Here is a 24,240-nt window from a genome sequence, read left to right on the forward strand (position 1 = left end):
GTTGCCCACTGGCAAGAGAAAAGCTTGCAAGTACTCTTTCCCTCCTGACTTCAAGTGAATGGCTGATATCCTATTATTAATGGGGATAGATTTTTCTTGAGATTAAAAAAAAGAAAGTTGAATTGTGTAGACTGGATGGCCTTGATGGAGTTAAGATTCAGGTGCCCAGAGTGGGCAACCAAAGACTGGGCTATTCCAGAACTATTTCATTAGCTGCCCTGGTCAACAACTGTTCCTTCGTTAAGAGAAACTAAAGACTGATATAACCCTTTGAAGATTTATAATTTTTGTATTTTAAGGTCTTAATACTGTCAATGAAAAGGAGTCAAGCTCTGTAATATATTTATACAGATTTATTGTGAGGGAAACATGAGCAACCAAGGTCCAAGGCACAGTCTCAAGAGGTCCTGAGAACATATGCCTGAGGTGGTTGGGTTATAGCCTGATTTCTATACATTTTAGGGGGACAGAAATTATAGGCAGAGACATAAATCAATACATGTTAGGTATATATTGGTTTGGCCCAGAAAGGCAGGACATCTCACAGTGGAGGATTCCAGGTCAAATGTAGATTTAAAGATTTCCTGATGGCAACTGGTTGAAAGGGTTAAGCTCTGCCTGAAGAGTTGAAATCAGTAGAAAGAAATGTTTGTAGTTAAGATAAAGGGACTATGAAAACGAAGGTCCTTGTTATGTAGATGAAACCTCCCAGTAACAGGCTTCAGAGAATAGATTGTAAATATCTCTTATCAGGCCGTAGAAGGTGCCAGACTTTTGGTTAAATCTCTCCTGGATCAGGAAAAGACCCAGAAAGGAAAGGGAATTACCTATAGAATGTAGATTTTCCCCACAAAAGACAGCTTTTCAAGGCCATTTCAAAATATGTTATAAAAATATATTTTGGGATAAAAAATTTCATTTTCTTTCAGTGCTTGCTATCTGTTATGTGATTTTATACTAGAGTCAGGTTGGAGTTTGGTATCTTATTGCTACAAAGTCTGTTTTGTCAGTCTTAAGATCTCTGTTTTAATGTTAATGCTGGTCAGTTGTGTCTCAATTCCAAAGAGGAGGATAAAATGAGGCAACCCCTCCTTCACATCATAGCCTGAACTAGTTTTTCAGGTTTACTTTGGAATGCCCTTGAGACAGGAATCCATTTAATCAGTTTAGGAGCTTAGAATTGTATTTTTGATTTACAACTACTGTATACAGTTGTATGATAATTAAAATAAGATAATTTTAGTCACTATAGTAGCTATCCCCTATTGTGGCTATTATTTATTTAGCCACATCCCTTACCGTCACTCCTTAGAGAATTGTGTCCTTACAAGTTTTTTCTCTATTTGAGTATATCACATGTCACACAAACAAGGTAAAAACACATGGTTTATAAAGAAAAGCAAAGATCTCGAAATACTTGCCATAAATTAGTTTTACAAAGTTCCACCAGAGTCAGGGTACTCCATTAAATTCCTAGAGCCCACAGTGCAGGGAAGTCCCTAGGCCCAGGATACGATCTCTCCTGATTTTGAGGGCATGTATCCAAACACATGGCCTGCTGAAAACAAATGCATTTTAATCTCAATGACTCTCTAAGATTAAGGCTTTGAAATGTCTTTACTATTCTTAAAATCATGGCATTTTCCCTCCTTGCACCAGGCTGAGGGATGGCCCTTCTGACCCTGCTGGCCCTAGGCAGTCCCTCCTCCATGGGGTGCAGACTTGGCTCACTTCATGATTATGGTGACCCCTCACCACCAGGAGGCCAGCCCAGAGCTCAATGCTCCCACCAGTTCTGAGCAAGGCAGAATAATGTGGTAGGCAGGATAATGGCCCCCAAAGACATCTGCTTCCTCATCCTTAGAACCTCTGAATATTACCTTATATGGGAAAAGAAACTTGGCAGATGTGAGAAATTTAAGGATCTTAAAATGAGATTATTCTGGATTATCTGAGTGGGCTCTAAATGCAATTACAAGTACCCTTTAAAAGGGAGGCAGAAGAGTCAGGGAAAGAGACGTGATGGTGGAGGCAGAGATTGGAGTGATGCAACCACAATCCAAGGAATGCCAGCAGCTGCCAGAAGGTGAAAGAAGCAAGAAACAGTTTCTCCCTTAGAGACTCCAGAAGGAGTATGGCCCTACTAACACCCTGAGTTTGGGCTTCTAGCTTCCTGCAACTTTGAGACAATAACTTTCTGTTGTTTTAAGCCAAAATAAATAAAACACATTAAATAACAAACAAACAAACAAATAATGATTGTGAAACGGGTAGATGTGTTTTTTGGCTATTAATAAAATCATCCATGTGTTTTAGTTCAATAGAAGTGATTTGAATGGAATCTGAAATGGAAAGCAGATGGCAAACTCCACATGATATAAAGTCACCAGGAGCTTCTGCAGTGGTAACCCCTTGAATGCATTAAGCCTGGGACATCTAGCTTAAATGATTCTAAACTTCCAGTTTCAACACACCAAGATTCAATCACTATAGCTGTCATGCATTTCACTTACTTTATGGTAGAACTCTAGAAACATGAACATCTGCCTTTACAGAAATTGGCAACATAAACAACACGCTATGTAGGAACATGAAAAGGTAGCAAAATGATCCATTGGCAAGTAAAAACAAGGAAGACACAGAGTGCCTGGCATCTTATTGAAGTAATGAGGTTAAAAGAATCTTTTAGGAGGAGAAGAATGTGGGCTGTGTCCATTCAAGTTTCTTCCTGCTCATAGTTTTCCAGTTGAGATAGCTCACCAATGGGAGGTATAATGAGATAAGCAGCCAGAAACTGGGTCATAGTGCCTTGACTTAAATACATACTTCAGTCTTTAAACTTGAACCCTGTCTAATTCCACCATGTGAAAAACTTGAAAGCTAGCTCTGTAGATTATAGTGTAAATCAATCCAATGATAACAGTAACTAACATTTACTTAACACTTTCATCCCTTTTCTCCTATAGATCTCTCAACAACCCCATGAGATAAATACGTATTATCTCCAATTTGTAGCTGAGGTTACTGATGTTTTGGGAACTTAAGTAATTTGTCCAAATTAGTCATAACACTTGAGAAGTAATAGAATTGAAATTTAAGCCCAGGCAGCCCAATTCCAGACCCCATAGCTTGATCACTACTGCCTAATTCCACTGGATTTGGGGGAAATGTAACCACCAGATGTTTTAAAAACAGACCTAAACACTAAAAAACTGCTCACTCGGGCTGGGTGTTGTGGTTCATGCCTATAATCCCAGCACTTTGGGAAGCCCACAGGGGCAGATTGCTTGAGCCCAAGAGTTCAAGACCAGCCTGTGCAACATGGTGAAATCCTGTCTCTACCAAAACAAATACAAAAATTAGCTGGGTGTGGTTGGATGCACCTCTGGTCTCAAAGGGAGGCTGGGGTGGAAGGATCGCTTGATCCAGGGAGGCCAAGGTTGCAGTGAGCTGTGATAGTGTCATTGTACTCCAGCTTGGGCAACAGAGACAGACACTGTCTCAAAAAATTAATTAATTAAAAAAAGAAAAAAAAAAGGAAAAAATGCTCAGTGGGATAAATCACATATATTAAATAAAAGGGAAAGAACACATAACATATCCTTGAAAATCTCTTCCCCCCCCCTCATTCATTTAAGGGCTATAGTTTAATAGAAAATGCACAGTAAGAAAGAATCCAGTCTGCATGCTTCAACCTAAATTATCCCAGTAAGTGCTCAGAATTCTCACTGGCAGCATTTAAATATAGTAGCTTGATACTAACAGTTAACTTACTGAAAATAAGCCACTGTCCCAAGGACTTTACATATGTTAATACATTAAGTATTCATAAAGTCCCTGTGAAGCAGGCATTCTTAGTATTACCATTTTACAGATGAGGCATTTGAGGTACATAACTCATACAAGCAGTTAGGGGCATGGCTTGGATTTGAAACTCCTAGGCTGACTCTAAAGTCTACATACTACACTATTCTGCTGTGCTCCCTTTTAAGAATATGGAGTGCTGTCTACTTTACCCTATACATGCTATCAACAACAGTTTTTCACAGCCAATTGGATGCTCAATATTTACATCTGTGTGTATAGCTCTTCTGAGTTTTTGCAAAGAAGTTTCACATACCATATGTTATTTGATAACAATATTTCTATAAGGAAGGCAGTGCTGTTGCCAGAGTCCCTGTTTCACAGATGAGAAAAACAGAAAGCCAGAGGGACTAAGTCATTTGTCTGAGGTTACACAATTCAGAAAGGCAAGAATGAGAATTAGAAACCAAGCCTTTTTGCTCCTTGTTGATGGCATCATATTATTTGAATGTGGTTAACAACAATATAGCAGTGTTTTGGGTTCACATATGTTTAGTTTTTAGAGCAGGCTTTCAGCTACCATATTCCTACATCAGGGGTACTGCCTCATTGCCAAAAGCTGGAGCAAGAAATCTGTATACAGGATTGATTGTAGAGATCCATTACACACCCAAAATGCCTTGGGCCTAAGTTAAGAGCATACTCTATGGGTGACTTACAGATATATGAAAAAAGGTGGATCTGTTTACTGGTTTAGTGTCTAGTTCTTTTATAAACAGGAAAATGTTTCCCAAATTCCAGTCATTCACCTCCCGCCTTTGTGATTTTGCCTTATCAATGTATCACCTGTGCAAGTTTATGCAATATACTTTTTCAGTAGATTTGATAATTTCATTTAGCCTAAGCAATAAAATATGAAACTATAGGTTTGATATATGAGTTATATTTTTTCAAATATGCAATAAAATAAATACAAAATGATAACCTAAAGCCATGTCTCAAGGAATAAGGAGAAGTTTAAGGTGGACTTTGTCAAGGAGAGCTTGGCAGTAAGGATCGTACCAGTGAATTCAAGGGTTCTGGCTATGAATGTTGATTTGCCCAGATATTAATAAAGAAAGCTTCTCTTCTTCTTGAAAAGTTTAATGAGATGGAGGGAAAGTTTCAGTTGTTCATGGCTTAATATAGAAATATGATGGGAATTCATTATGACAGTCAGAAGCAAACAGTTCAGAGGTGGTAAAACAGTACATAGGCACAAAATTTATTCTTAGATAAAGGGCAAGAGACTCTAAGATTTTGCCAATCCTTTTGTTTTTTGGTGCAGTGGGGAGGGGATACTGGTTGCTGGATTTCCAGAGAGATGTTGGATTTTTCCATGAGTATTTGAGGGCCATAATATAACCCTCTCTTACGCTTCCCTCCCAACTTCCATCTCACATTTATAGTTAAGCATGATTCTTATTTGAATTATAGCCACAGAAACTGCATCAGATACACAAGTGGGGGATGTTCAAGGATGGAAACAGCATTATTTAATTTAGTTTAATTTAACCATTGCAATAGCCTCCTATCATTGATACTGTCATCTGCATTTTGAAAATGGAAAAATAGGATAACAAATTTTGTAACTTGCTCTTAGCTAGAAAATGGTAGAGTTTTGATTTAAATCTATATCTCTGGAATTGATTTAAAGATGGCCACAAAATCTTTTCTACCCCTTCCATCAAGGGGTGAAGTCTAATTTTCCTTTTTTGGATTAGGCTAGACTTAGTGACTTTAAAATCTTTAGTGGATTAGGCTAGACTTAGTGATAAATAGAATCTAGTGGAAGTTATGTTCTGGAATTTCTGAGCCTGAGTCATACAAAAGTATTGCAGCTTCTGCTTGGGATTCTGGAAAAACTTGCTCTCTGGACATGCCCTCTCAGGATATTTCCCAGTGGAAGTCAGCCACCATGCTTTGAGGATGCCCAAGTGGCCCCATGGAGAGGCTCATAGGGAGATTGATTGAGGTCCCCAGTGGGCAGTCCTGCTGAACTTCCAACAGCCAGTACCAACTTGCCAGTAATGTCATTAAGCCATCCTCAATATCTAGCCCAGTTGAGCCTTCAGATGATTCTAGCCCTAGCTGATATCTGACTGCAATTACACAAGAGGCTCTAAATATAAAAATGTTTGTTCTTTATCTTTGTTCTCAATAATTTCTTGGGGTCACTCCAAAAATGCAGACTAGTTCTTGGCATGGAGTATGAAAATACATCCTGAACCATGGAAAGAAATAGCTAAATTGGCATCAGTCACCTACATGCTACCAGTCTTGCCAGAAGAAAGATTTCTTTGGCATGTATGTGTACATGTGCTCTGCATTAGGATCAACAGCCCAGTCATTATGTGAGCAAGTGTGCTCTCTATTATAGTTTAATTAACTAAGGCAGAGGTGGAGAATTAGCTTACTAGATATACCTGTCTTGGACTTGATATATTCAGTGGGCTAATCTAAAATCGAATCCAAAGGATTAATATTATCTTGCTCATTGTTTTTTGACATAACAATTTTCCCATACCTAATGGTTAAATCATTAAGAACAGAGCATTTAAAGAATAAGTGCTAAAAAGGAACTAGAGAACTGAGAACAATCATGTATTAGTCTGTTCTCACACTGATGATAAAGACATACCCTAGTCTGGGCAATTTATAAGAAAGAGGTTTAATTGGACTTACAGTTCCACATGGCTGGGGAGGCCTCACAATCATGGCAGAAGGCAAGGAGGAGCAAGTCACGTCTTTCATGGATGGCAGCAGGCAAAAAGAGAGCTTGTGCAGAGAAACTCCCAATTTTTTTTTTTTTTTTGAGAAGGAGTCTTGCTATGTTGCCCAGGCTGGAGTGCAGTGGTGCAGTGGTGCGATCTTGGCTCACTACAACCTCCACCTCCTGGGTTTAAGCGATTCCCCTGCCTCAGCCTCCTGAGTAGCTGGGATTACAGGTGCCTGCCACCATGCCTGGCTAATTTTTTGTATTTTTAGTAGAGATGGGGTTTCACCATATTAGCCAGGAATGTCTCGATCTCCTGACCTCGTGATTCACCTGCCTTGGCCTCCCAAAATGCTGGGATTACAGGCGTGAGCCACCGTGCTCGGCCGAGAAACTCCCATTTTTAACACCATCAGATCTCATGAGACCCATTCACTATCATGAGAACAGCATGGGAAAGACCAGCCCCCATGATTCAGTCATCTCCCACCAGGTGCCTCCCACAACAGGTGAGAAGTATGGCAGCTACAAGATGAGATTTGGGTGGGGACACAGAGCTAAACCATATCAAATGACTAAACTGCTTATTTCAAATGATAGAAAATAAAGGGTAAACATTTTCTAAAGCCACAGTCCAAATGAAGAGCAGAGTATGATGAATGAAATTGCTCAATCATCTCCCTCTTGTCCAACTTCTTTTTGATATCCTTTCTATGCCTCCTTTTCCTTTCAATGCATATGTCTCCCTATTCCATTTTTTGGTACCCTATCTCATCCTTGGTCTGTTAACTTTCCCCAGTGTCTTTTGTCCTTTCCATTTTTCATCATAACCCAATGGCAATTTACAAGCAATTACAGTATTTTTAAAAATGTGTATAGTATTCACTGAATGACTATTTTTCTAGTTCTTCATTATGTAATAGTTATCTCAAAAGGAAATATAAAATCACCGAACTAAATTATATTATTATTTACTTCTCTGCGTCTGATAATTCTGACAATTTATTTTTGCCTCAGGCCTACTATTGATATAATGTTTTAGGTTATATGTTTAACTATGGTTTATTTATTTATTTAGATACATGGTCTAACTCTGTCGCTGAGACTGGAGCACACTGGTATGGTCATAGTTCACAGTAACTCTGAACTCCTGGAATCAAGTGATCCTCCTCCTGCCCCAGCCTTCTGAGTAGCTAGGACTAGACAAACACACCACCACACTCAGCTAATTTTGTTATTTTAAAAAACTTTTTTTTTAGTACAAAAGGACGTTAAATATCATATCCTTTTTAAAAAGAGAACACACTTCATTAACTGTTATTAATTTGGAAAAACTCATTTTGAATTAGTGAAGAGCCTTGATTACATTTGCACGTGTATTTTTTTCATGAAGTTTTACATATTTTTATCCTAAGAAAAGAAAATTGTAGGCCAACACTGTGTACTTAGTAGAGGTCTTTGGAGACCTAATGGACAGAAATGATAATGTGTATGACAGTTTGTAATAAAGTTAAAAAAATAAAAATTTACTCACCAGAAACTTTCCTCAAATATTTATCAAGAGAAAAGTATTTGAAATGAAAGAAGTATGCTTTCCAGTGTAGACTTAATGTGCTGGGAAATTGGGAGGAAATCTAGGTAGCATGGAGTGTCTGAGTCCTCCAGCTGTCCTAGAGTGACCCCATATGGTCTTCAAGCGTAAGCAGAGTGTAGTTGCCCCATGAGTTCTTCCTGCCTGCTGCACAGACAAAACCAGTTCACTGAGATCATGGTATTGCAGCAAAGAAAGAGTTTAACTGATGCTAGGCTAGCCACACAGAAGATGGAGCTATTACTCAAATCAGTCTCCCTGAAGGCTTGGAGGTTAGGGTTTTTCAAGGATAGTTTGGTGAGCAGGGGACTAGGGAATAGGTAATACTAATTGGTTGGGGATGCATTCATAGGGATGTGGAAAACGGTCCTGGTGGACTGAGTTTGCTTCTGAGTGGGGGCCTTAGGACTGGTTGAGTCATGAGTCCCGAGTCTGGATGGGGTCAGTCAGTGGCCAGAATGCAAACGCCTGAAAGATATCTCAAAAAACCAATCTTAGGTTCTACAATAGTGATGGTATCTATAAGAGCAATTGGAGAAGTAAAAAATCTTGTGACTTTTGGCCATATGACTAGAGCTGGAAGGAATTGTAGAAACTATGCCTACGTTTTAGCGAATTCAGACCTCTCTCTTGATCCTAATCTTGTGGCCTTTCATTAGTCTTACAAAAGGAGTTTCAGTCCCTGAACTTGGAGATGATCAGATTTAGGAAGGTACTATTCTCATCCTTGCTTCAAGGTTAAATTATAAACTCAATTCCTCCCATGGTTAGATTGATCTACATCCAGGAATGAGCAAAGACAGCCAGACTGTGGGGCTACAAGCAATTTGGAGCCAGCCATGTTAGACTTCTCTCACTTTCATAATCTTTGCAAAGGCAGTTTCAAAATCACAAGACGTTACTTGCAGCAGGGATGTGAGGCTGGTAGAGGTAAAGGTGTTTACCTCTATGGCATAAATGGGAAAACAAAAGACAAATCAGTAAAATAAAGCAATACCTACAAAAACAAGCCTATAAAGGACTCCAAGGCAGATATACATGTGAGAAGATAATAGAAAGACTCAATGTTCATCATGTGACCTGAATACCATGCTTTATGGCCCAGCAAACTATCTGTAATGCCCCATCTGTCCCAAAGGAGGAGAGCCTCTGGATACTCCTTCAAACAGATTCCTTTTCCCTCAGTATTAAAAAATCTGGTTTTAAGGTGAATCTCATCTTGCATTTGAGCATTATTTTTATAAGAAAGAAATGCATTTTTCCACCAAACGCCACTAATTTATACCACCAATTCAGATAATTTCTGAGTTTAGATTTATGTTCCACTATGAACAAAGACACTTCAATGAATGATCATTACAAAGACAAAATTCAAAAGTCAACTAAATCACCAAATGAAGAAACTTGTCTCCTTGTTATTCTAAGAATTGCCATTTAGGCAAACAAAAACAATCTCAATCTACATACCATATATATGCTCAATAAATATTGCTTAAGTTAAATTTGCTAAAATTCATAACATATATAAGATGCACACTGAGATGGAGAAAAACCCCATGGGTGCATTATTTCACATATAGCATGAGAACAACCCAGTTTTACACTAAAAGAGGCTCTCTGAATTTTCACAAACTTTGTTTTCTTTTGTGAGGATTTACAGTGTCACTTACAGTACATACAAGAGACCACTTCCCTAACTCACAACTTAGAGTGTACCTCAGGGAAATTGTCATTAGAAAGTCAAACACAGAGTAACCAGCAGGGGGTTATAACAAATAAATCACAAATAATAGTAAGCTGCAAACTCAAAATGTCCAAAACTAAATTTGGCATGCCTGCCTCACCCCTTCTAAATTTGACCCTTGTACTAAGCCTACCATTATAACTGGCCAGAGAACTCCAAGTCTCATAATGAGCTTCTTGATTTATACAGCATCAGTTAATCATGAAATCCCCTGTTTCCTTAGTTTTATCTATTTCCATTTCCATTATTTATATCATTATACTCTTGTATCTAGATGCTTCAGAGAGATTCCTTTAATCCAGCCTCAACTTCGGTCAATCAAACCTATCTCCTGCTATTTAAAATATTGATTTCATTGTGTCATTCCCTTACTTACAACCTTTAGTGGCTCTCTATTTCCAAGCACGTTAAATCATTGTTCTGTATGGTTTCAGGAATCTTTATTCTAGCTATGTGTACATCTCTGTTGCATCTATCCCTTCTCCTCAGCTTGGAATCCCATATACTAGTAAGGCCAGTCACCAACTTTTTCTACAAATACATCACACTTCTCGCTTACACTGCATCTTACATCACCCTGGTTTCAGAAAACTTCAACCCTTTCCATCTCCATTTATCTCTCCTTCCAAGACAAAATCAAGTCCTGCCTGCTTTCTTGATCCTTCTAGCTCTTACATATCTCCTGTGGCCTCCCCTTTTGAGTTATTTATTGTAGTCCAACTTAGAGGGCTCTCTGTAGCTTCAGACGTGCTCACTTTGTTTCTCCAAGTGAGCTGAAGTTTCTTGAAAGCCTTTCTCAACCACACCTTCCATCTCCAATTAAGTGTAGGCCCCCAAATGGTCTGCCCACACTGTACCTTGCACTTCTCCATCATGGCACTCACCAAATTTGCAATTGTTTGTGTGTCCCTGCTGGGCTATGGACTTTTTCATGGCAACAGTCTCAACCATCCAGTCTGTGCACCATTGTGTCCCAAAGGTCATTGTGTCCTCCAGTGCATGGCACACATAAATTGCCTCAGAAACTTTTTTTTTTTTTAGTATTTTTAAGTCTTGGGATACATGTGCAGAATGTGCAGCTTTGTTACATAGGTATAAACGTGCCATGGTGGTTTACTGCACCTATCAACCCATCACCTACATTGGGTATTCCTCCTAATGCTATCCCTCCCCTAGCTCCCCACACCCCAGCAGGCCCGGTGTGTGATGTTCCCCTCCCTGTGTCCATGTGTTCTCATTGTTCAACTTCCGCTTATGAGTGAGAACACGCGGTAGTTGGTTTTCTGTTCCTGTGTTAGTTTGCTGAGAATGATGGTTTCCAGCTTTGCCCATGTTCCTGCAAAGGACATGAACTCATCATTTTTTATGGCTGCATAGTATTCCATGTTGTATGTTGTATATGTGCCACATTTTCTTTATCCAGTCTATCATTGATGGGCATTTGGGTTGGTTCCAAGTCTTTGCTATCGTGAACAGTACTGGAATAAACATGTGTACGTGTGTCTTTATAGTAGCATGATTTATAATCCTTTGGGTATATACCCAGTAATGGAGTCACTGGGTCAAATGGTATTTCTGGTTCTAGATCCTTAAGGAATTGCCACACTGTCTTCCACAATAGTTGAACTAATTTACACTCCTACCAACAGTGTAAAAGCGTTCCTATTTCTCCACATCCTTTCCAGCATCTGTTGTTTCCTGACTTTTTAATGATCACCATTCTAACTGGTGTGAGATGGTATCTCATTGTGGTTTCGATTTGCATTTCTCTAATGACTAGTGATGATGAGCTTTTTTTCATATGTTTGTTGGCTGCATAAATGTCTTATTTTGAGAACTGTCTGTTCATATCCTTCACCCACTTTTCGATGGGGTTGTTTTTTTCTTGTAAATTTGTTTAAGTTCCTTGCAGATTCTTGATATTTGCCCTTTGTCAGATGGATAGATTGAAAAAATTTTCTCCCATTCTGTTCATTCTGATGGTAGTTTCTTTTGCTGTGCAGAAGCTCTTTAGTAATTATATCCCACTGGTCAATTTTGGCTTTTGATGCCATTGCTTTTGGTGTTTTAGTCATGAAGTCTTTGCCCATGCCTATGTCCTCAATGCTATTGCCTAGGTTTTCTTCTAGGGCTTTTATGGTTTTAGGTCTAACATTTAAGTATTTAATCCATCTTGAGTTAATTTTTGTATAAGGTGTAAGGAAGGGGTCCAGTTTCAGTTTTCTGCATATGGCTAGCCTGTTTTCCCAACCCCATTTATTAAACAGGGAATCTTTCCCCATTGCTTGTTTTTTCAGGTTTGTTGAAGATCAGATGGTTGTAGATGTGTGGCATTATTTCTGAGGCCTCTGTTCTGTTCCATTGGTCTATATGTCTGTTTTGGTACCAGTACCATGCTGTTTTGGTTACTATAGCCCTGTAGTATAGTTTGCAGTCAGGTAGCGTAATGCCTCCCACTTTGTTCTTTTTGCTTAGGATTCTCTTGGCTATACAGGCTCTTTTTTGGTTCCATATGAAATTTAAAATAGTTTTTTCTAATTCTTTGAAGAAAGTCAATGGTAGCTTGATAGGGATAGCATTTAATCTATATATGAATTTCACCTATTCATGAGATGGTACGTTTTTCCATTTGTTTGTGTCCTCTGTTATTTCCTTGAGCAGTGGTTTGTAGTTATCCTTGAAAAGGTCCTTCACATCCCCTGTAAGTTGGATTCCTAGGTATTTTATTCTCTTTGTAGCAATTGTGAATGGGAGTTCACTCAGGATTTGGCTCTCTGTTTGTCTATTATTGGTGTATAGGAATGCTTGTGATTTTTGCGCACTGATTTTGTATCCTGAGACTTTGCTGATGTTGTTTATCAACTTGAGGAGATACTGGGCTGAGACAATGGGGTTTTCTAAATATACAATCATGTCATCTGCAAACAGAGACAATTTGACTTCCTGTCTTCCTATTTGATACCCTTTATTTCTTTCTCTTGCCTGGCTTCCCTGGGCGGAACTTCCAATACTATGTTGAATAGCAGTGGTGAGAGAGGGCATCCTTGTCTTGTGCTGGTTTTCAAAGGGAATGCTTCCTGCATTTGCACATTCAGTATGATATTGGATGTGGGTTTGTCATAAATAGCTTATTATTTTGAGATACATTCCATCAATACCTAGTTTACTGAGAGTTTTTAGCATGAAGCACTGTTAAATTTTATCGAAGGCCTTTTCTGCATCTACTGAGATAATCATGTAGTTTTTGTCATTGGTTCTATTTATGTGATGGATTACATTTATTGATTTGTGTATGTTGAACCAGCCTTGCATCCCAGGATGAAGTTGACTTGATCATGGTGGATAAGCTTTGTGATGTGCTGCTGGATTCAGTTTGCCAGTGTTTTATTTAGGAGTTTTGCATGTTCATCAGGGATATTGGCCTGAAATTTTCTTTTTTTGTTGCATCTCTGCCAGGTTTTGGTATCAGGATGATGCTGGCCTCATAACATGTGTTAGGGAGGAGTCTCTTTTTGTTTAGAATAGTTTCAGAAGAAATGGTACCAGCTCTTCTTTGTAACTCTGGTAGAATTTGACTGAATCCATCTGGTCCTGGGCTGCTTTTGGTTGGTAGGCTATTAACTACTGCCTCAATTTCGGCACTTGTCATTGTTCTATTCAGGGATTCGACTTCTTCATAGTTTAGTCTTGGGAGGGTGTATGTATCCAGGAATTTATCCATTTCTTCTAGATTTTCTAGTTTATTTAAATAGAGGTGTTTATGGTATTCTCTGATGGTAGTTTGTATTTCTGTGGGATCAGTGGTGATATCCTCTTTATCATTTTTTATTGTGTCTAGTTGATTCTTCTCTCCTTCTTTAGTAGTCTGGCTAGCAGTCTATTTTGTTATTCTTTTCAAAAAAAAACTAGCTCCTGGATTCATTGATTTTTCAAAGGATTTTTCGTGTCTCTATCTCCTTCAGTTCTGCTCCAATATTAGTTTTTTCTTGTCTTCTGTTAGCTTTTGAATTTGTTTGCTCTTGCTTCTCTAGTTCCTTTAATTGTGGTGTTAGGTTGTTGATTTTAGATCTTTCCTGCTTTCTCCTGTGGGCATTTAGTGCTATAAATGTCCCTCTAAACACTGCTTTGGTTGTGTCCCAGAGATTCTGAGCAATGATCATTACAAAGACAAAATTCAAAGGTTAACTAAATCACCAAATGATTCTGAACAATGTTGTGTCTTTGTTCTCATTGGTTTCTAAGAACTTATTTATTTCTGCTTTAATTTCGTTATTTACCCAGTTCAGTTTCCATGTAGTTGTGAGGTTTTGAGTGAATTTCTTAATCCTGAGTTCTAACTTGATTGCGCTGTGGTCTTAGAGACTGTTTGTTATGATTTCTGTTCTTTTGCATTTGCTGAGGAGTGTTTTACTTCCAACTATGTGTTCAATTTTAGAGTAAGTACGATGTGGTGCTGAGAAGAATGTATATTCTGTTGATTTGTGGGGGAGAGTTCTGTAGGTGTCTATTAGGTCTGCTTGGTCCAGAGGTGAGTTCAAATCCTGAATATCCTTGTTAATTTTTTGTCTCGTTGATTGTCTAATATTGACAGTGGGGTGTTAAAGGCTCTCACTAATATTGTATGGGAGTCTAAGTCTCTTTATAGGTCTCTAAGAACTTGCTTTATGAATCTGGGTGCTCCTGTATTGGGTGCATATATATTTAGGAAAGTTAGCTCTTCTTGTTGCATTGATCCCTTTATCATTATGTAATGCCCTTCTTTGTCTCTTTTGATCTTTTTTGGTTTAAAAACTGTTTTATCAGACTATGATTGCAACCTCTGCTTTTTTGCTTTCCATTTGCTTAGTAAATATTCCTCCATCTGTATATTTTGAGCCTATGTGTGTCATTGCACATGAGATTGATCTCCTGAATGCAGCACACCAATGGGTCTTAACTCTTTATCTAATTTGCCAGTCTGTGTCTTTTAATTGGAGCATTTGGAGCATTTAGCCCATTTACATTTAAGGTTAATATTGTTATGTGTGAATAACTTGCTAGCTGGTTATTTTGCCCATTAGTTGATGCGGTTTCTTCATAGTGTTGGTAGTCTTTACAATTTGGTATGTTTTTGCATTGTCTGGTACCAGTTGTTCCTTTCCATGTTTAGTGCTTCCTTCAGGAGCTTTTATAAGGCAGGCCTGGTGGTGACAAAATCTCTCAGCATTTGCTTGTCTGTAAAGGATTTTATTTCTCCTTCACTTATGAAGCTTAGTTTGGCTGGATATGAAATTCTGGGTTGAAAATTCTTTTCTTTCAGGATGTTGAATATTGGCCTCCACTCTTTTCTGGCTTGTAGGGTTTCTGCAGAGAGATCCACTGTTAGTCTCGTGGGCTTTCCCTTTGTGGGTAACCCGACCTTTCTCTCTGGCTGCCCTTAACATTTTTTCCTTCATTTCAACCTTGGTGAGTCTGATGATTATGTCTTGGGGTTGCTCTTCTTGAAGAGTATCTTTGTGGTGTTCTCTGTGTTTCCTGAATTTGAATGTTGGCCTCTCTTTCTAGGTTGGGGAAGATTTCCTGGATAATATCCTGAAGAGTGTTTTACAACTTGGTTCCATTCTCCCTGTCACTTTCAGGTACACCAATCAAACGTAGGTTTTATCTTTTCACATAGTCCCATATTTCTTGGAGGCTTTGTTTTTTCCTTTTCATTCTTTTTTCTCTAATCTTGTCTTCATGCTTTATTTCATTAATTTGATCTTTACTCTCTGATATCCTTTCTTCTGATTGATGGATTCGGGTATTGATACTTGTGCATGCTTCACAAAGTTCTCATGCTGTGTTTTTCAGTTCCATCAGGTCATTTATGTTCTTCTCTAAACTGGTTATTCTAGTTAGAAATTCCTCTATCCTTTTTTTCAAGGTTCTTAGCTTCCTTGCATTGCGTTAGAACATGCTCCTTTAGCTTGGAGGAGTTTCTTATTACCCACCTTCTGAAGCCTACTTCTGTCAATTTGTCAAACTCATTCTCCATCCAGTTTTGTTCCCTTGCTGGCGAGGAATTCTTGTCCTTTGGAGGAGAAGAGGCATTCTGGTTTTTGGAATTTTCAGCCTTTTTAAGCCAGTTTTTCCTAATCCTCATGTATTTATCTACCTTTGGTCTTTGATGTTGGTGATCTTCGGATAGGGTTTCTGTGTGGATGTTCTTTTTGTTGATGTTGATGCGATTCCTGTTTGTCAGTTTTCCTTCTAACAGTCAGGCCCCTCTGCTGCAGATCTGCTGGAATTTGCTGGAGGTCCACTCCAGACCCTGTTTGCCTGCATATCACCAGCAGAGGCTGCAGAACAGCAAAGATTGCTGCCTGTTCCTTCCTCTGGAAGCTTCGTCCCAGAGGGGCACCTGCCAGATGCCAGCTGGAGCTCTCCTGTATGAGGTGTCTGTTGACCCCTGCTGGGAGGTGTCTCCTAGTCAGAAGGCAAGGGGGTCAGGGACCCACTTGAGGAGGTGGTCTGTCCCTTTGCAGAGCTTGAATGCTCTTCTGGGATATCTGCTGCTTTCTTCACAGCTGGCAGGCAGGAAACTTTAAGTCTGCTGAATCTATACCCACAGTTGCCCCTTCCCCCAGGTGCTCTGTCCCAGGGAGATGGGTGTTTTATCTATAAGGCCCTGACTGGGGCTGCTGCCTTTCTTTCACAGATGCCCTGCCCAGACAGGAGGAATCTAGAGAGGTAGTCTGGCTATAGCAGCTTTTCTGAGTTGCAATGGACTCTGACCAGTTCGAACTTCCTGGCAAGTTTTTTTACACTGTGAGGGGAAAACGGCCTACTCAAGCCTCAGTAATGGCAGATTCTCCTCCCCACACCAAGCTCGAGTACTCCAGGTTGACTTCAGACTGCTGTGCTGGCAGTGAGAATTTGAAGCCAGTGGATCTTAGCTTGCTGGGCTCCATAGGGGTGGGATCTGCTGAGCTAGACCACTAGCTCCCCTTTCTAGGGGAGTGAATGGCTCTGTCTTGCTGGCATTCCAGATGCCACTGGGGTATGAAAAAAAAAAAAAAAAAACTCCTGCAGCTAGCTCAGTGTCTGCCCAAATGGCTGCCTAGTTTTGTGCTTGAAACCCACAGCCCTGGTAGTGTAGGTACCCAAAGGAATCTCCTGGTTTGTGGGTTGCAAAGCCAGTGGAAAAAGTGTAGTATCTGGGCTGGAATGTGCCATTCCTCATAGCAAAATCCCTCATGGCTTCCCTTGGCTAGGGGAGGAAGTTCTCTGACCCCTTGTGCTTCCCAGGTGAGGTGATGCCCCACCCTGCTTCAGCTCGCCCTCTGTGGGCTGCTGTGCACACACTGTCTAACCAGTCCCTATGAGATGAGCTGGATACCTCAGTTGGAAATGCAGAAATCACCCACCTTCTGCATTGATCTCACTGGGAGCTGCAGACCGGGGCTGTTCCTATTCAGCATCTTGCCAGGCACCCAGGAACATCTTTTGACTTATTGTTAATCTGAAGGCAAGGATCATGTCTTGAGGTTTATTTGTATTTTATTTTATTTTTTGCATTCCTCCAAACAGTTGTTAATGTATAAATTAAACATCATAAGAACTTATCTTCAATTGAAATTATTCATAACAATTGGGTTTATTCTTCAGGGAACTGGGATGGGGCAGTGTTCAAGCCCACTTTAAGAAGAAAATTATAAGCATTAATTTAAAAAGCATCTCCTCAGTAAACCACAATGGAAAACAAGCCAACAAACCCTGAGGAGCCTTGACTCATGAGGTGTGGCCTGAGCCTGCCCAACCCTGGAAGGGTGAAGGCAGATACTGATAATCCCTCCCTCCCATAGTTACCAGTAAAGAACATATTCTCCTGATCCTAGCTGAGCACACTGTCTTAGGAGAAGGGTGGAGGCAGGCTATGAACACTGAGATGAGGACTTAGGACGTCTAGCATTCATGACTCTGAAGTAACCACGAGCCTTTCTGGGCCTGGAATCCATCATTTGAAATACTAGTACAAGGAGCAGCAGTGCCTCGTTTGTGGCTGGAATCCTTCAGGCATCCCCCAGTCCTGGGCAGTCATCCTAATAAAGCAGCATGGTCACAGGATGAGCCAGCCTGAATCTGCAGCTTCTTCGTGCAAAACCTGAGTTTCTGTGTCTCTTTAATTAAAACAATTTGCAGCTCTTCATTCCTTTCACAGTTTTTTTTCCCTGGACTCAAGCAATCTTCCCACCTCAAGAGGTCCCCCAAATAGCTGCGACTACAGGCGTGTGCCACAACGCCCAGCTAACTTTTTGTAGAGATGTGGTTCTACCATGTTGCCCAAGCTGGTCTCAAACTCCTGAGATCAAGCAATTTGCCCGCCTCGGCCTCCAAAAGTGCTGGGATTACAGGCGTGATCCACAGTGCCTGATCTCTCTCTCTCTCTTTTTTTTTTTTAACCCAAATCTCATCCTAGGGTTCCTGGTTATAACTGTCTGCTTTAAACTCTGTGTGTGTGTGTGTGTGTGTGTGTGTGTGTGTGTGTGTGTGTCTGTGTCAAAGTATTCAGTCTTAGCAACTAACCTATGCTTTGGTATCATATACAATAGGATCACTCATTCATTGGTTGAACAAATAAAGAGTGCTTACCATGTGCTAGGCATTATTCTTGGCAATGGAGAGACAAAATGGATACAGATACTTTGTTTACAGAATATGTACTCTGTGCAAAGCACTTTGCTAAGTGATTATCTCTTTTAATCTTAAAAACAAACTTATAAAATAGGTACTATTATTATACTAATTTTATAGATGAGAAAATTGAGGCAGGAACTAAATCCAAGTTCTCACAGTTCATAAGTAATGGCTCCAGGAGCTGGAAGCATCTCTTTAAGTGACCTCTGCAAATTATTTGAGGGATACAAGGTAAGTCTGAAGTCCAACAAGCCTGACAGTCGCGTTCCACAAGAATAATCAACTATTTACTCAGAAAACCAGTCACTGTCTTTTTCTACACATACATCGTGCTGCTTCTTTTTCTTAGATAATTTTGCTTCCAGGTGAAATGTGGGATTTGGGAATAGAGAGCCTCATTTAGAAGTCTCAGTGGGCAGATCACGAGGTCAGGAGATCGAGACCATCCTGGCTAACACGGTGAAACCCCGTCTCTATTAAAAATACAAAAAATTAGCCAGGTGTGATGGCGGGCGCCTGTAGTCCCAGCTACTCGAGAGGCTGAGGCAGGAGAATGGCGTGAACCCGGGAGGCGGAGCTTGCAGTGAGCCAAGATTGCACCACTGCACTCCAGCCTGGGCGACAGAGCGAGACTCCGTCTCAAAAAAAACTCAGTGTCCTGTATAGAAATTGTGGACATGCCATCTTTGGCCACTTTTTCACCCTACCCTCACGGTCATGGATTCTCTGATCACTTATCAACTCCCTTATTTTTCCACCTCCTCGCATGCGTTTCATCGTTACTTATAGGAGGATAACAAGTCCTGCCAGCATGCAGCTGTATTTTTAGCCAGGTTCCATTAAAGACGCAACACAAAGCCAGACTGTATTAGTCATAACATCTGAGCAATACTGCAGACTCCATTTTCATTCAGTTTCATCAAATGTATTTACATATATTTACAATTGCCTCTGCTCACCCAGAAATGATCTCTTCTGGGCTTAGTCACCAAGACATTTGGTTGAATGTCTGTATATTCAAATAAGCTTTAACTCTTACTTTCCTCTAACCACCTATAATGGAATTTCTTCCTTTTCCCTTTCCCTTTCTTCTTTTCCCTCCTTCTTCTCCATTTTGTCACAGACATCTCCCATTTGTGTGTTTCTTCCTGCTGTTTTCAGAGGTTCAAGCTTTTGTATATTTATTGGTTAGATTTCTTAGATCTATAAAAATATTTAAAAATAAGTGCCATTTTCTTTGACATCTGTTTACCAAAAGTCATCTGAGAAGTCTGGAGATTTGAAAATTAAACAGAGAGTTAGAATCTAGAGATGGGCTGCCCAATATGGTAGCCACTAGTCTCCCTGAGCTATTAAGGGCCTAAAATATGAATAGTGCCACACGTGATATGATAATATTTTTATATGTTGGGTTACATTAAAATTAATTTTATCCATTTCTTTTTCTTTTTCAATATGGTAACCCAAACCATATATAATTATATATGTGGTTCACATTATATTTCTATTGAACAGCATTGGTCTACACAGAGCAATTTCCTTTTTATCACAATACACAGCATAGCAAAAGAATGCCAATCTCATAAGAATGCTGAAGCTGGACTATTTGCCCAGTGTTGATCTTCTCTTAAAATTGACACGTCTTTCAATATTGATCTCGTGAAACAGAACCAGTGGTAAAGAACCAATTCCAGACTGCTGAAAGGGTTTTCAATTATTTATGAATTATGACCACATCACAAATCCACATTGGAAACCATGAGTGTTCACAGAGCTAATGAACCCTTGATGCTCTTTCCATGAACATATATTGGTAAAATACAAATCCACAAGCAAATTCTCATGTACAGTTTCCTTGTGTTCTGGAAAAATTGAGTCCTTTGATTTTTTTCACTCATAGACAACTGTACATGAGCTTGAACACATCAGATTCAAATAGGTCTAATCTCATGCTGATATGGTATATTATTCATACACCATAAGCGCATACACACACATACATTATGTGCGTACCACATGTACACACCACCACATTAACCAGGAAAATTGGGCATTCCTGACTAACCAACAGACATTAATGGATTCCCTATTGTTTAGCCTGCCCTAGGCATGATGGCCTGTTACAATGGCCTTTGCTTTAAAGGAGCACCTAAATTGCACATGGACTGTATATTTCATTAATGTCCAAATGAAGCGTACCTTCTGCCCCCTCCCTACCCCTTACCTATACGTCTGTATGCTGCCTTGGCTCCCCTAGTGCCTCAGCTTGGAGAAAGAAGGACAAACCAATGGCCATTGAACAAACGAAAGAGGCTTTGGAAATTATAGTCTTGACTTCAACCGTGGCACCACAGGTGGCAGCAAACTCATCTTGGACTAACATTCCAGGAGCCATTAAAGACCAGTGTTCAAGAGCACTGGCTCACACGTCAGATACTCTGGTTTGAACGCTGGTTCCAGTTTTTACTAGCTGGGTGGTCCTAAGCATGTTATTTACCTAATCTCATACCTTGTTTCTTTCTTCGTAAGATGAGGATGCTTATAATTCTTATCTTTTACACTTCTTGTTAGGATTAAATGAGATAGTGCCTATTAATTCTTTTGTTTAGCACAGGCGAATTTAAGAAAACAACAGAAATTCAGCTACATCATTGTTCTGCCCAGCTGCTGCTTCACCATGAGGCCCTCTTCACCAAGTAATCATCTTAGATTTCACATTGCAGGGGCTGCCATTGGAAAAGTTTTCCTTTGCCTATGAAGTCTGTGGCCCTTTACCTTTTAACTTTCTTCTCCCTCTCCTTTTAAAAAATAAACGTGACTTATATAATTAATTTATGGCTAGGTAATTCTCTCAAGGACATTCTTAATTAAAAATTAATAGCTTACTTACTTTACTTGATTTGAGCATTGATTTGAATATTATGAAGATTTCTCTTTGAAAGCACAAATATAGTGTACCTATAACATTCTCAAAAAACAAGACCAAATACTACATGGCTCCTTGTGAGTATATGTGCATATGCAATAAACAGTGAATAAATACACTAGGATACTCACCAGCGTTATACAATATTATGGTTTTGTTTTCAGTTCAGGTATATGTTCAGTTACAACAAGGATTAAGTATTTTAAGATATCCAGAATAGCCAGGCATGGTGGCTCACACCTGTAATCCCAGCACTTTGGGAAGCTGAGGTGGGTGGATCACCTGAGGTCACGAGTTCAAGACAAGCCTGACCAACATAATGAAACCCCATCTCTACTAAAAATACAAAAATTAGCCGCGTGTGGTGGCGCATGCCTGTAATCCCAGCTACTAGGCAGGAGAATTGCTTGAACCCAGGAGGCGGAGGCTGCGGAGAGCTGAGACTGCGCCATTGCACTCCAGACTGGGCAACAAGAGCGAAACTCTGTCTCAAAACAACAACAACAACAACAAACCGATATCCAGAAAATCCTCGCCCCTGCCTCTGACCTATCACTCAATTTCTTCTTGTCTCCTTTAGATGATAGGGCCAATTATTAGAATGCCTTTATAGTAAGTGAAACAGTAAAAATGCACCAGTTAGTAGTCCTTTTTTAAAACCAGAATTTACCAGATTCATCTGCTCTACAGCTACATTAGGATTTTTCAATCCAATGGTTGCTGTAAGGGAACTTACATGAATGTATTTTACACTATAAATATTTTAGCGTGCACACACACACACATACACACTTAACACGAGCAGCCATATTTATCCAATGTGCTAACTTTATATGGATTAATTCCTTGCTGGAGTCTTTGTTACCTTTTTCAGCAGCAGAAGTTATCTTGTCTAAAAATGTTTGGAACAAAACTGTATGCTATCTGATGTTTTTTTTCCCAGTTGAATATTTTGCAGCCGGTATATTCTTTTTCACTCTAAGTGTGGTGAACAGAAAGATGACTCTAGAATCATTCTTAATTTAGTTGGACAATCAACTCTCTGACAGATGTTTCTACACAATCTTTCAGCTAACCAGTGTAACCCACTGAGACCTCATTAGACTGTTGTCACTAAATGCCATATGGTTGTGTTGGGTGGTTTTCAAATGAACCACTAATATCTAAACATCAAATTTAGTTCTCTTCCAACAACATTATGTCATAAGAGGGCTTATAATAGTTTTGACAGTTACTACTGCCAGTAGGGAATTGTTCAAAACTCTTTAGAATCTCCCCACCCGGCAGGCTTTCCATGCTTGGGGGGTGAATTAGGAGCCTCCGCTGTTTCTTAGGGCACTTGGATGCAGAATATTTTGAAGAAAGAGAGTGAAACGTGAGGAGGCAAACCCTTGACATTTGAAAAACAAGCAGCTTAATCTGTCAAGATGACATTTCTCCATTGCTCCTTTCAGTCATTGTTTCTCTATAATGTTGGAAATGTCAGGAAGGGGCCAAGAACCAGGATTGTATAGTGAGGATGTGGTTGCCACAGAAAGAGGGGGCTGCCATGGTATTAGCAGCAGAGACCTAACTTTTGCCATTTCCTAGTGCTGATTTCAAGTGTCTGTTTTAGAGGCTATCTAGCAAAAGAGTGTGATATAGTAGCCTCCAAAGTAAACTATCAAACAGGTAGTCTTCAAGCCTGAAAATGAAAAAAGAACACTGTACATTCTAGAATGAAAGACAGGATATAACCTAGCTACATAGAGAATATCTGGTGGCAAAGACTATTCAACAGGCTCAACAGAGAGAGGCAGACTTTGGTGCTGCAGGCAAGAGGTGCATACTAACCCCTGGCTCCATTTGGTGAGCAGCAGGCTGGCATTCAGCTCAAGGAGGTGGAAAAAACAACAGCAGAGGGTATCAGGGTGAGTAATTGCCAGATTACTGAATCAGTCAGATGTGACCTGGTTCTCTTGCCAGCCAGTGTCACACTACCCAAAAGAGCACAGAAACCCAAGAGGACAAACAGCGAACCTGAGCTGGGAAGATTCCAACACCATCACGTGAAGAAAAGGGGAGAAGAGAGCCAAATATCAAAGTAATGATAATGGCATCCCATAGCAGATACCCACCCACTTGCAGAGAAATCAGAAAATAATTAAATAAAAATACATGCTGAGAGTATGCAAATGACAAAGTACCTGTAATAACAAAGCTAAGCCAACAGACTCTTCAGTTGTCCAAACCCCACCAAGTCACTCACCAGGTCAAATCTCTTTTCTGCTTGGTTCCAGGACCAGCCACTTACTTGGGTAGCTTTTAGGATTCAGAGATATAAACTTTTCCCTCTTTTAGCTCCCTTTGCCTGGTTTGATTTCAGTTCATTTTTACATCTTTCATTTTTGTTCTTTGAGATGTTTTTTTGGGACACCAACCTAGTTTATCTAATTAGACTTTGCATGTGGCTTGTTATTTCTCCTTAGAATTTGCACCCTAGATTTTAACCTCAGTGTGGCCTTTGAGATCCAGGGCACACTCCTGCCTCCTTTCTCTAGAGGACCTGAGTCTGGGTTGGGCTGTCTTGCCCATACACTGCACCATTATTCGTTCTGCCTTGGTGACTTGCCCGGGCCCACTAATGCTCCCCACAGAAGTTATACTCACTTGGGTCACTTCCCTTGATAATCTATGCCATTCTATAATCTATAATAATCTATAATCATTCCTGTTAACCTAATGGAAGTTCCCAGAGGCATACCTTGGAAACAGGTTACAGG

The 24,240-nt window shown here is 39.9% G+C and overlaps 1 long non-coding RNA gene across 1 annotated transcript in view; it reads right to left on the reverse strand.

The window, feature by feature from the left end:
- Positions 1 to 1,532: 1,532 nt before the first annotated feature.
- Positions 1,533 to 24,240, reverse strand: part of LOC131381710 (uncharacterized) — a 96,960-nt gene continuing 74,252 nt past the window's right edge. The window contains exon 5 of the long non-coding RNA XR_009210597.1: positions 1,533 to 1,558. This is a non-coding gene — a long non-coding RNA (uncharacterized LOC131381710). The remainder of the gene's footprint in view (positions 1,559 to 24,240) is intronic.

Source organism: Hylobates moloch, unplaced genomic scaffold (assembly GCF_009828535.3).
Source record: "Hylobates moloch isolate HMO894 unplaced genomic scaffold, HMol_V3 SCAFFOLD_17, whole genome shotgun sequence".
NCBI classification, from domain to species: domain Eukaryota; kingdom Metazoa; phylum Chordata; class Mammalia; order Primates; family Hylobatidae; genus Hylobates; species Hylobates moloch.